Source organism: Mus musculus, chromosome 6, assembly GCF_000001635.26.
Source record: "Mus musculus strain C57BL/6J chromosome 6, GRCm38.p6 C57BL/6J".
Taxonomy (NCBI): Eukaryota; Metazoa; Chordata; class Mammalia; order Rodentia; family Muridae; genus Mus; species Mus musculus.
In genome coordinates this window covers 20417756-20428725 of record NC_000072.6, presented here as the reverse complement: position 1 = coordinate 20428725, position 10970 = coordinate 20417756, and the positions used below count along the sequence as shown (strand labels likewise).

The 10970-nt window shown below is 37.4% G+C and overlaps 1 pseudogene; it reads left to right on the top strand.

Moving 5' to 3' along the window:
- Positions 1–3152: 3152 nt before the first annotated feature.
- On the top strand, positions 3153–3563 carry Gm52880 (annotated as a pseudogene).
- Positions 3564–10970: the final 7407 nt, after the last annotated feature.

The following is a 10970-nucleotide window of genomic DNA, read 5'->3' as shown; positions in this document are numbered from 1 at the left end:
CTCAGAGCTGAGTTGACAGAAGATAAATACATAGAAAATATGAAAGTATAAAGATTTTTTAATTGAGCCTAAACATATTGCTGAAGTTCCAATATTAGCTTTGGAGGAATTTTATCTTAAACAGAGATACAACGATGTGTAAATTTATTTATTGAAAATTAAAATCATGTCAGCTGTTTTATTAAAATCTTGCAATGAGTAGGCTATTATTTCTATTAGGGTAAAATAATTACTTTTAACTAAGTCATTGTTATACTGCTTGGTGTCTGACTTCATCTCCTCTATGTTTCCAGCATTCATTTCTTTTTCTTCTTAATTTCTCTATTCCCCACATGATATTCATCTAGTAGCATATTATATATACTTATAACATTTTCCTTATATCTTCTCCATAAAATGGTAACTATATGGTATTTATTTTTCTACCCAATTGACTATGATTTCATTTTTACTACTTAGCCTATTGGAGTACAGTAAGTGTATCATTACTTTGTATAATTTCATCTTACTTTAATGAGATACTTGCTAAGAAGAGTATCTGAGATCTCTGGGTTTTGTTTGTTTGTTTGTTTGTTTTACCATTGCTCTCCAAAACCAGCTCTTACTAAAGTCAGTCATCTAGGGCATTAAGATGGAGGATGTTCCTTGATGTTACCATGCTTTATATTCAGACTATCCAAAATTATATCCTATAAAAAACACAAATAAAAAATGAAGGTTTTTATTTTAGAACCATTTTAGAGGAAATCCTGTGGAAGAGTAAAATATTTTATTATTGTATTTATGTATTCAGTTGTTCAATGGATGGATGTACATTAATTTTTTATTTTTCATATTTTCTCTTTTTTTAATAAAACTCTCATGTACTGGTATTTGAATCCCTCCAGATTTCCCTCTCCTAAAACAGAAGCCACCAGACCGTGTATTCCCTCCACATCCCATTCCCCAAAACACACTCTTTCTAGATGTCAGTTTCCTTAGCTTACTGCATTTGTAGCGATTCTTCAACATCATTATGACTAGAAGAATATCATTCAAGATAACTGACTGCTGTTTTGCAGTAGTGTCATCGCTAGAATTTTGTGGAATATGCTAGTTATTTATATAACTGACATTGTTCAAGAACTTTATTCATATACAGTATATTCTGGTCAGCCTCTCCTTCCTCTGCTGCTTAATTGCATCTAATTCCTACAACAGTCACTTGGGACCAATCCATTTTCCAGTTTCATGGCTTTTGGTGTTGTTTCATGACCTGTTTAGTTTAGCCAAGGCTGTCTCTCTGATCATTAGATTGGAAATACCCACTGGAGTCTAAGAGAGTAATCAGTGGATATGTACATAAGGCAATTATCACCATCCCCCATGAATCTATCAGTAGGCAAACATCAACAATGAGAAATTGGGTCCTCTGAGTCTCTCCTCTTTCCTTGTCTATCTTGAAATGTTCATTCTTATGTAGATACTGTGATCTCAACTTTAACTTCTATAAAGTTACGATTATAGTCAGTTTGATCTGTCTGGTAGATGGGCTTTCTCAGCTCTTCTATCTTATAGCTTTTGCAAGTGATGATGTAAATGTATTCTTTGAGATGGGTACTTATCAATCATTTGATCACAGATTTTATGTGACTATGAGTCCATTTTTGTACATACTGCTATTTGTTTGTCACATTTTACTATCATATGCTGAAATGAACACATGTAACAAATTAATATAATGATTGTTAAGGCCTCAGTAAAATATTAAAGCCTAGATGTAATGTTAAGGTCTAGGTAACTGATACCTGGCTAGCCTGCTATTACATGGTATTAACAATAGTATAAGGAAACTTTCTCATATGTTGTTTCTACTGTTACCAGGAAACTTTCTCATGCCCAAGTTGATTACAGATTCTGTTTTGTTCTGTGCCCCTGGAAACTAATCACACTAGAAGATATAGAATTGCTTTGTGTAGTTACCCACAATAAGCTTGGACCTAATCCAACCACTCAGGAGCAATTTTTCATCTGTGTATTAGCTTTTATGGTATTTGCTTTTATAAGCTACACTTGGAACGGACCCCCAACATAAGAGAGAGACCTGCACCAGTATAAGAAGACTTCCATTTTAAGTAGGGCCAAGTAAAGTTTAAGTTCCCAAGACCTCCCTGGGAACCAATATACTTCCTGGGAGAAAAAGACATGGTAACTGTCTTAGTTAGGGTTTTAATGCTGTGAAAAGACACCATGACCAAGGCAAGTCTTATAAAAAACAACATTTAATTGGGGCTGGCTTACAGGTTCAGAGGTTAAGTTCATTATCAAGGTGGGAGCATGGCAGTATCCAGGCAGGCATGGCACAGGAGGAGCTGAGAGTTCTATATCTTCATCCAAAGGCTGCTAGTGGAAGACTGACTTCCAGGAAACTAGGGTGAGGATCTTATACCCACAGCCACAGTGACACACCCTTTCCAACCAGGTCACACCTATTCCAACAAGGCCACTCCTTCAGATGGTGCCACTCCCTGGTCCAAGGATATACAAACCATCACAGTAACTGACATCCTTCTTGGAAAGTTAAGTCATGAATGTTGGACAAGTTCCATCTGGGTTGACAAGTTAAGACATGAATGTTAGACAAGGGAAGTCCTTGCCACAATTGAATAGTCCAAACATTCCGAGCAGGGTAAGTGTACAACAAAGACTTTTTTCTAAGGAAATTTTCCTATCACTAAATTCTGATTGGTGGAATAGATGGCACAGCACAGATGTTTGTGGATTTTAGGTTTAAAAACCCTGTAGGATCTTAATTCAAATTCATTGTTCCAGTCTCAAGCCTGCTTCATAGTCCTGATCAATCAGTCCCAGGGCATATAGTAAATAATCTTCTCTGTGTGACTGAGATCGGTGTTCCTGTGTTTTGTGACCCCAAGACGGTGAATACAATTATAATTATTGCCTAAATATAGAACTTGATCAGAAGTAACAATGCAAAAATACTACCACCACTACATAGTACCACACACATCAGAAAATCAACATGGTATGCTTTAAAAGCTCTGTAAGGAATGTCCAAAGATAATGCACATTGAACAAACCATTTTACACAAAGGAGTAAGTCTAAGTGTTTTGAAATTGTTGCCTCTGGCCTTTGGAGACAATGACACATGATGGCAGCCACCACAGATGCAGGAGTAAAATTCTCTTGAAATCCCCTACTGTTGAAAGAGCTGCCTGGAAGCTAAAAAGGAGTTAGTGATAACATAGTTAGCTGGGTTCTAGAGGACCAGGAAGACATGAGACTAACAAGACAGACAGGGATGATAATTAAGCCTCCAAAAATAATTTATGCAAATCAAAATACAGCCTTTACATAGAATGTAGGCCTAAATATGTGGAAGGACCCCATCTTTAAGATTCATATCAAAATTCAATATGAGCAGCATGAGATTATTCAAAGAGAGTAGTGGCACAATTCCTGCAGCATCAAAGTTGTCCTGCAAGAACTTTAGCACTTGATGATGTCAAAAGAGAACATGAAGCTGCCACAGCCACCAGAAGGACAGTGTTACAGTAATTAGTTACCAAGTCTCTGTCTCCCTTCGCCATCCAACCTACATTTTCATTTCCCACAGCAGTAAAATTTCTAGTTAGATCTGTAGACCTCAAAAGTACCAGAAAGGAAGCTCCATTGAGACTTCATCCTAAGACACTGGTCTGATATTAACTTAATGTAATTTTGAAATACATAAGATGTGCTGCGTAACATCATCTGTCGAGCATAATTGCTGTCTACCTGGTCGCATTTCAGGGATCAAGAAGGTATATGGAAATTGGTTTCTTTTGGGCACAGTGGGTACAGATAACACAACTGTAAACAGACAGGTCACACAATCACTTCCTGCTGGCAAAAGGCCTGGATTTCTCTACCTTTGCCCACCCTGCCCACTGCCATAGCTGTGTGGTGGCCTTTATAATAGATGGGGAGATTTCAGGTAGTTGCTGTGGTACCACTGTTAGGGTCACCTGTGTTTTTGCTGCACTCCTGCTTTCTTAAGATTTAAATGTTGACCCATCAATGCCATTGTCCCCATTTCTCCACTCCCACTGTTGGCCAAAGCTTGGACTTCCCTCTGAAATTGGCCAAGGGTCAAAAATTCAGAACCTTTTGTCCTTTATCAAGGGGTGCTGCTTTCCCCCTCCTCAATTTCCTTGCTGCCCATCACCACACAACACTTACTGTGGCCAAAAATCATCTGATGAGGGGAACCAGGTCTCCTTTTCTTAGCTCCAGACCACACTTGTTCATTTACCACCAGTCTGAGAAAAGAGTGCTGGGTCCTCAGTCCTCCCACATCCACCAGCCCATGAGCCCTAAGCTCAGGTCTCCAGGTGAGCAGAGGATTAATGGGGATCCTCATGACCACTCAGTGTTCAGGGTCCATAATAGTTATGCTTATAGCAAGGCCATACAGAAACTCCTAAGTACATATGGTTCTGAGTTGCCTCCTTTCCCCATAATCCCTTTTCCTTTACACAGTGAAGGGTTTTGATCAGGGCTCTTGTGTCACCCTGGCTGCCCATCAGGTTTGATGAGGAGCTTGACAGCTAGAACACAAGCCCCTGACCCTGTGGACTCAGGTTTCAAAGGGGCTCCTCAGACCCTTAGCAGGGAAACTGCAGAGCTGGGTTACCTCATTTACACATTGGTGGGCTTGGGCCTCCTGGCTTTTTGCCACATTTCCCACATGGTTTAGGACCACTAAATGTTGAAATGTGAATACATACAGAAACAAAAGTGATTTGTTGGGTTGACACAAAATTGCACAGGTAGATGGGAGATTGCTTAGTTTATGCTTTTTTTTTTATATTTTATGCATTTAGTCAGAAAGATATGACTTAGATAAATATAAAGTAATGGTAAATCCAGAAGTTCTATTTCTCACTTTCTGTGATCCATATATCCTTTTCATTCTATGTTCTAAATTAGGGAATATCTTATGCTGCTTGATATACTTTCTGAATTATACTAAAATTCATTTTCATTTTAACTGTGTTCACTTTAACTATTAAAACTAATAGCCCATTAAAGAAATTCCATTTACCTGCTAACATTGTTTTTTAATCATCAATATTATATATATTCTTTATATTAATTTAAAGGTAATATTTATATTTATTAGATATTAAAGGTTTTCATTTAGTGGGAATAATGTATATTTTCTTTTTCCCCCCGAAATACATTTGCCTATAATGATCATAACTTTTTCTAGGTATAATTTAGATAAATTATGCTTATCTTCATAGTGGTTATTATATACAAGTTTTAAATTACAAATTAAGACTAAATCTAAACCTAACCATGGAAGAGAACTAATTTGATTGCAATTTTCAGTATTTGAACCAGAGAGAATGATGTCTTTCACATTTTATATCAGTGACATTTTCTTTCTTGCTTTGTTCCCTACCCTCAGCTGTCTAATTTTGAGTTAAGGGTCTGGCCATCATCATTTTTAGGCTAATAGTTGGAGAGAATATAGAGGAAATATGGAAGTCTTTTCTTTCATAGATGAAATTTTAAGTGTCAGAAAGGAAAGGGAGACAGAAGGAGGAAAGGACACATATGCATGCATGCCTTCTCCCCAGAAAGAGAAGGAGGAAGAGAGGAAAGTGAATGAGAGAGAGGAGGAAGAGAGTGTATGTGTATGTGTGTGTGTGTGTGTGTGTGTGTGTGTGCCTCTAATGCATATGTATCATCTCTCTACTTACCACTTCTCTCTCCCTTTCTCTTTATCTCTCTCTGTCTCTCACAAATACACACACACACACACACACACACACACACACACTCTATACCAATCGAATGGACTCCAAAGAAATCCTTAAGATTGGGCTTGATAGCACACTTAGTTTAAAAAATCAAGAGCTATTTGTACTTAATTTCTCAACAAGAAGGAAATCATTCCTGGTACTGGAAAACTAATTAACTAACTACTCAGTTCTGGCAAGGTCATAGTGGTTGGAGGAAAATCTACAACTGAATTATTCTAAACAAGCATTCTTCCTAACAATTATCTGTAAACATTTGTTCTTATACCCATAGATGAGTAAGGTCTTCACTTTTCATCAAAGAAACTTCTCTTTACACTAGAGAGAGACTACTATAGAAAATACCAGACATTCAAAAATGCATAGTTGTGATGGCCCTTTCCAATGAATACATCTATAAAATACTCCAACAAGGACTTTGGGAGAATTGTAAATTAAGAGCCCCAAAAATTATAAGAGCCACAAAACCAGGAAACCCCACATAAAATGATGCTCTTAGTATCCTCAGAAGTTTCATATGTGATATCTGACCAATATAATCACCTAAATATGAATTACATGAATGGACATATCAATGAGGAAAAGCTCTTGAGGCCTCAACTCTAAACAAAGTGCTGCTGTCAATTGAGTAAACCTGGGATCAGGAGAGGTGGTGCTCCTGACAGAAAATCACCATTAGTTGTTCAGAACCAAATGCTTAAACCTGAATACATACATACAAGTAATATTATAAGGACTCAACAATGTATATTTAGAAGCACACACACACACACACACACACACACATATACAAATACAAATATGTAGACAATAACAATCAATGAAAACAAAGACTATGCATTTGAATGATAGTGGAGAGGGCCTTATGGTAGGTTTGGAAAGAAGAAAGTCAAGTGAGAAAGGTTGTAATTAAACTGCAATTCAAAAATAGCAACAAAGTGTAAATAAATAAAATTATCTCTTATAATGGAAATAAGTCTTAAAGAAAATTTTCTGTTTTAATACAAATCAAAATGAGCTTGTTTTGTTCCTTTTACACTGCCAGGGATCAGGTTAGGAAACATTAGACAACAGTGATAAAAGGGAAAGAGTATTTATTTAATGAATAAATTGCTTTAGAGACAAATGCATTTGGTTAAACACAACACAACCTAAGATAGGTGTGGTGGCACATGTCTTTACTCCTAGTACTCAAAATGTAGAGATAGAAAGATCCTTGTGAATTTCTGGCCAGCATGGACCATATAGTAAGAACATATCTGCAAATGAATGAATGAATATATGTGTATGTATGTACATACAGATAAATAAACCTACCCTGTACATTCCAAGTACAAGACCAGATTGTCTTTGTGTGCAAATAAGAAAAGTTTATGGCTAGAAAATCTGGATGGTTACTACCAGGAATTTGAATTTTACAGGTTCTGCTTGTCTTTTATTCTTCTCAGGTTCTGAGTTAAAATGGCACAGAACAAATGCACGGCAGTTTGGAGTGCATCGTCTATTGTTCATGAAGTACCATCTGGTGTAGCAATCTCTACTGCAGAAAGTGCTTAATGACCACTCTGACTGACGGTTATAATGGATGCATCTCTGCTACTCTTGCAAGATCTATGAGCAATTCCAACCAGAAGGATGACAGTCACAAATCTCAGCAGAGTGTGCAGTTGTTCCAATTTGTCAATCCTTTTAAGAATGTGAAGTTTAACAAAAGGAAGAAAACTAGTTACTGGAGTTAGAACAAGTCTTCATACATAATGTAAGAAGCAATAAAAAACACATGCTCATTGCTGAGAGATACACTCTTGTAATGAGCTACATTCCTATACCCATTCATTACAAGAAAATAATGAAAAGTGTTTTAACATATTTTATTGAAAGAAACAAGCACTGCAAGAGACACTTGAAATAATGTTGTCACTATAAGTTCCAATGATTGTGCAATGTATCAAAGTGTAAAAATTCAAAGAATCATTGTTTAATGCCAGTTGGTGCTTGAATTTTTATGTTGACATCACAGTCCAGATATTGTAGGATTCATAGAAACTATAGGTCTTTATGCTGATGCAGGTATATCAGAATGAGAAGACAAATTGTATAATTTCCATACTTCACTGGACAATGAATTCTACCTCATACATTGAGGATCCAATCAATTAATGACCTGATTTATCAAAGCATGTCCTGTTTCCTAGTTGTAAATAACAACTAAAAATTGCCCACTTACCAACTTATATTATCTAATATTAGATGATACTACCAAGACAAATTTATTAAAATATTTACAGTACTTATAGTAAATTATTCCATATAAACTATTCATATGTACCCTGCTCACAGTCAGAAATATATTGAGGGCTTCTTTATTTTCTTTTCTTCAAGACTAGTTTTGAATATACCACAAACATGCTACAACGGGCAACAGTTAAAATTACAAAGCCTTTATAAGTCAAGATGCCTGCAGGTAAGCAGTTATGTAACATGAATGTTTTCCAATAATGTGATATAAATGGACGCACTGCCTCATAAATCTTCTGGAGCTCTTCCTGTATTGTTTTGTCAAACCTACTTAGTGTTTCCATATTCCTCCCCATAGCAGGAACCAGGAAGATATGTACTCAGCAACTACTAAAGAATACAGTTTTCAATATGCAAGATAACTCTCTACTCTAATTTGACAAGAATAGATTGATGGCATGTTCTGGACAGTCACTGCTATACACTCTTGCATATAGAAGCACTAAATTGGCAGAACTTGCCAAAGCAAAAGTCTAGCTTTTAATGCCACTATTATTTCCTTCGATCATATGATGAAAGGAAAACCCTATTGAACCTGTGCAAATATATGGCTTGAGCTGAGTCCAGATCAATTTCTTCTCTTTTCTCTCACTATGGCTAGGCCTGGACGTTTCTAGCTTCGATACCATCTAATTATTCTGAAGCCCAGACCTTGCAGCCTTAGTTTCCAGCCTGTCTGCTAAACTAGGCCTATAATATTTCAGCCTTCAAGACTTACTGCTGAATAAGCACACTCTTTCTAGGACTTTCTGAACTTAGGTTGGTTCAACTCAGCTGTTCTGGCTTAAACTCCTCTCCCATCTGATTGATCCAAGCTGGCTTCTCCCAGCTTCTGACTGAACTGCTTTGCTTGTAAAGACTGCCTCTGAACTCCACAAACTGAACTGCTCTGCACTGAACTCACTTCTTTCTCCCTCACTGTTCTTTAGCTAGGCTCCCTTTTCTGTTTTTGTGAGAGCTCGGCATATCCTATATTCTGTTATATATTTTCCCTGATTTGTCACTTTATATGATCAACAATTAGAAGTCGTTGTGATTAAAGGTGTGTACTAAAGTCATGTCTCTATTCTAGCCAGAGGGATAAAAGGTATTGTGGCATGTCTGCATTCCAGAGGGATCATATCTTTGGATGTAATCCCCTGCCAGAGCAGCCATGTTGCTGAATTAAAATTCCTCTACACCTAGCCATATAGATGTTATAGCTATAATTATTTTAATCTGAGCAATACCAGTTATGACCATTTTTAATTATGTATTTGGCCATTATGAATATGTACATTTTTAAATTACTAGAAAAACTCTGTGAGTTTTGAGGCTTTGTATTTCTTAATACTACCTATTATTGGCTTTGTATTTCCTTTTTTTTAATTTGAGTTTTATTTATTTATTTTTTTACTTCATTTTTTTTCCATTTTTAATTAGGTATTTAGCTCATTTACATTTCCAATGCTATACCAAAAGTCCCCCATACCCACCCACCCTCACTCCCCTACCCACCCACTCCCCCTTTTTGGCCCTGGCGTTCCCCTGTACTGGGGCATATAAAGTTTGCAAGTCCAATGGGCCTCTCTGCAGTGATGGCCTACTAGGCCATCTTTTGATACATATGTAGCTAGAGACAAGAGCTCCGGGGTACTGCTTAGTTCATATTGTTGTTCCACCTATAGGGTTGCAGTTCCCTTAAGTTCTTTGGGTGCTTTCTCTAGTTCCTCCATTGGGGGCCCTGTGGTCCATTCAATAGCTGACTGTGAGCATCCACTTCTGTGTTTGCTAGGCCCTGGCATAGTCTCACAAGTGGATTAAGGATCTCCACATAAAACCAGAGACACTGAAACTTATAGAGGAGAAAGTAGGGAAAAGCCTCGAAGATATGGGTACAGGGGAAAAATTCCTGAATAGAACAGCAATGGCTTGTGCTGTAAGATCGAGAATCAATAAATGAGACCTCATAAAATTGCAAAGCTTCTGCAAGGCAAAAGACACCGTCAACAAGACAAAAAGACCACCAACAGATTGGGAAAGGATCTTTACCTATCTCAAATCGGACCTGGGACTAATATCCAATATATATAAAGAACTCAAGAAGGTAGACTCCATAAAATCAAATAACCCAATTAAAAAATGGGGCTCAGAACTGAACAAAGATTTCTCACCCGAGGAATACCGAATGGCAGAGAAGCACCTGAAAAAATGTTCAACATCCTTAATCATCAGGGAAATGCAAATCAAAACAACCCTGATACAACACCTCACACCAGTCAGAATGGCTAAAATCAAAAATTCAGGTGACAGCAGATGTTGGCGAGGATGTGGAGAAAGAGGAACAATCCTCCATCGTGGGTAGGATTGCAAGCTTGTACAACCACTCTGGAAATCAGTCTGGCAGTTCCTCAGAAAATTGGACATAGTACTACCGGAGTATCCCACAATACCTCTCCTGGGCATATATCCAGAAGATGTTCCAACAGGTAAAAAGGACACCTGCTTCACTATATTCATAGCAGTCTATTTACAATAGCCAGAAGCTGGAAAGAACCCAGATGCCCCTCATCAGAGGAATGGATACAGAAAATGTGGTAAATTTAAACAATGGAGTACTACTCAGCTATTAAAAAGAATAAATTTATGAAATTCCTAGGCAAATGGATGGACCTGGAGGGCATCATCCTGAGTGAATTAACCCAATCACAAAAGAACTCACACAATATGTACTCACTGATAAGTGGATATTAGCCCAGAAACTTAGAATACCCAACAACCCTGAGATTCCACCTCACACCAGTCAGAATGGCTAAGATGAAAAATTCAGGTGACAGCAGATGCTGGCGTGGATGTGGAGAAAGAGGAACACTCCTCCATTG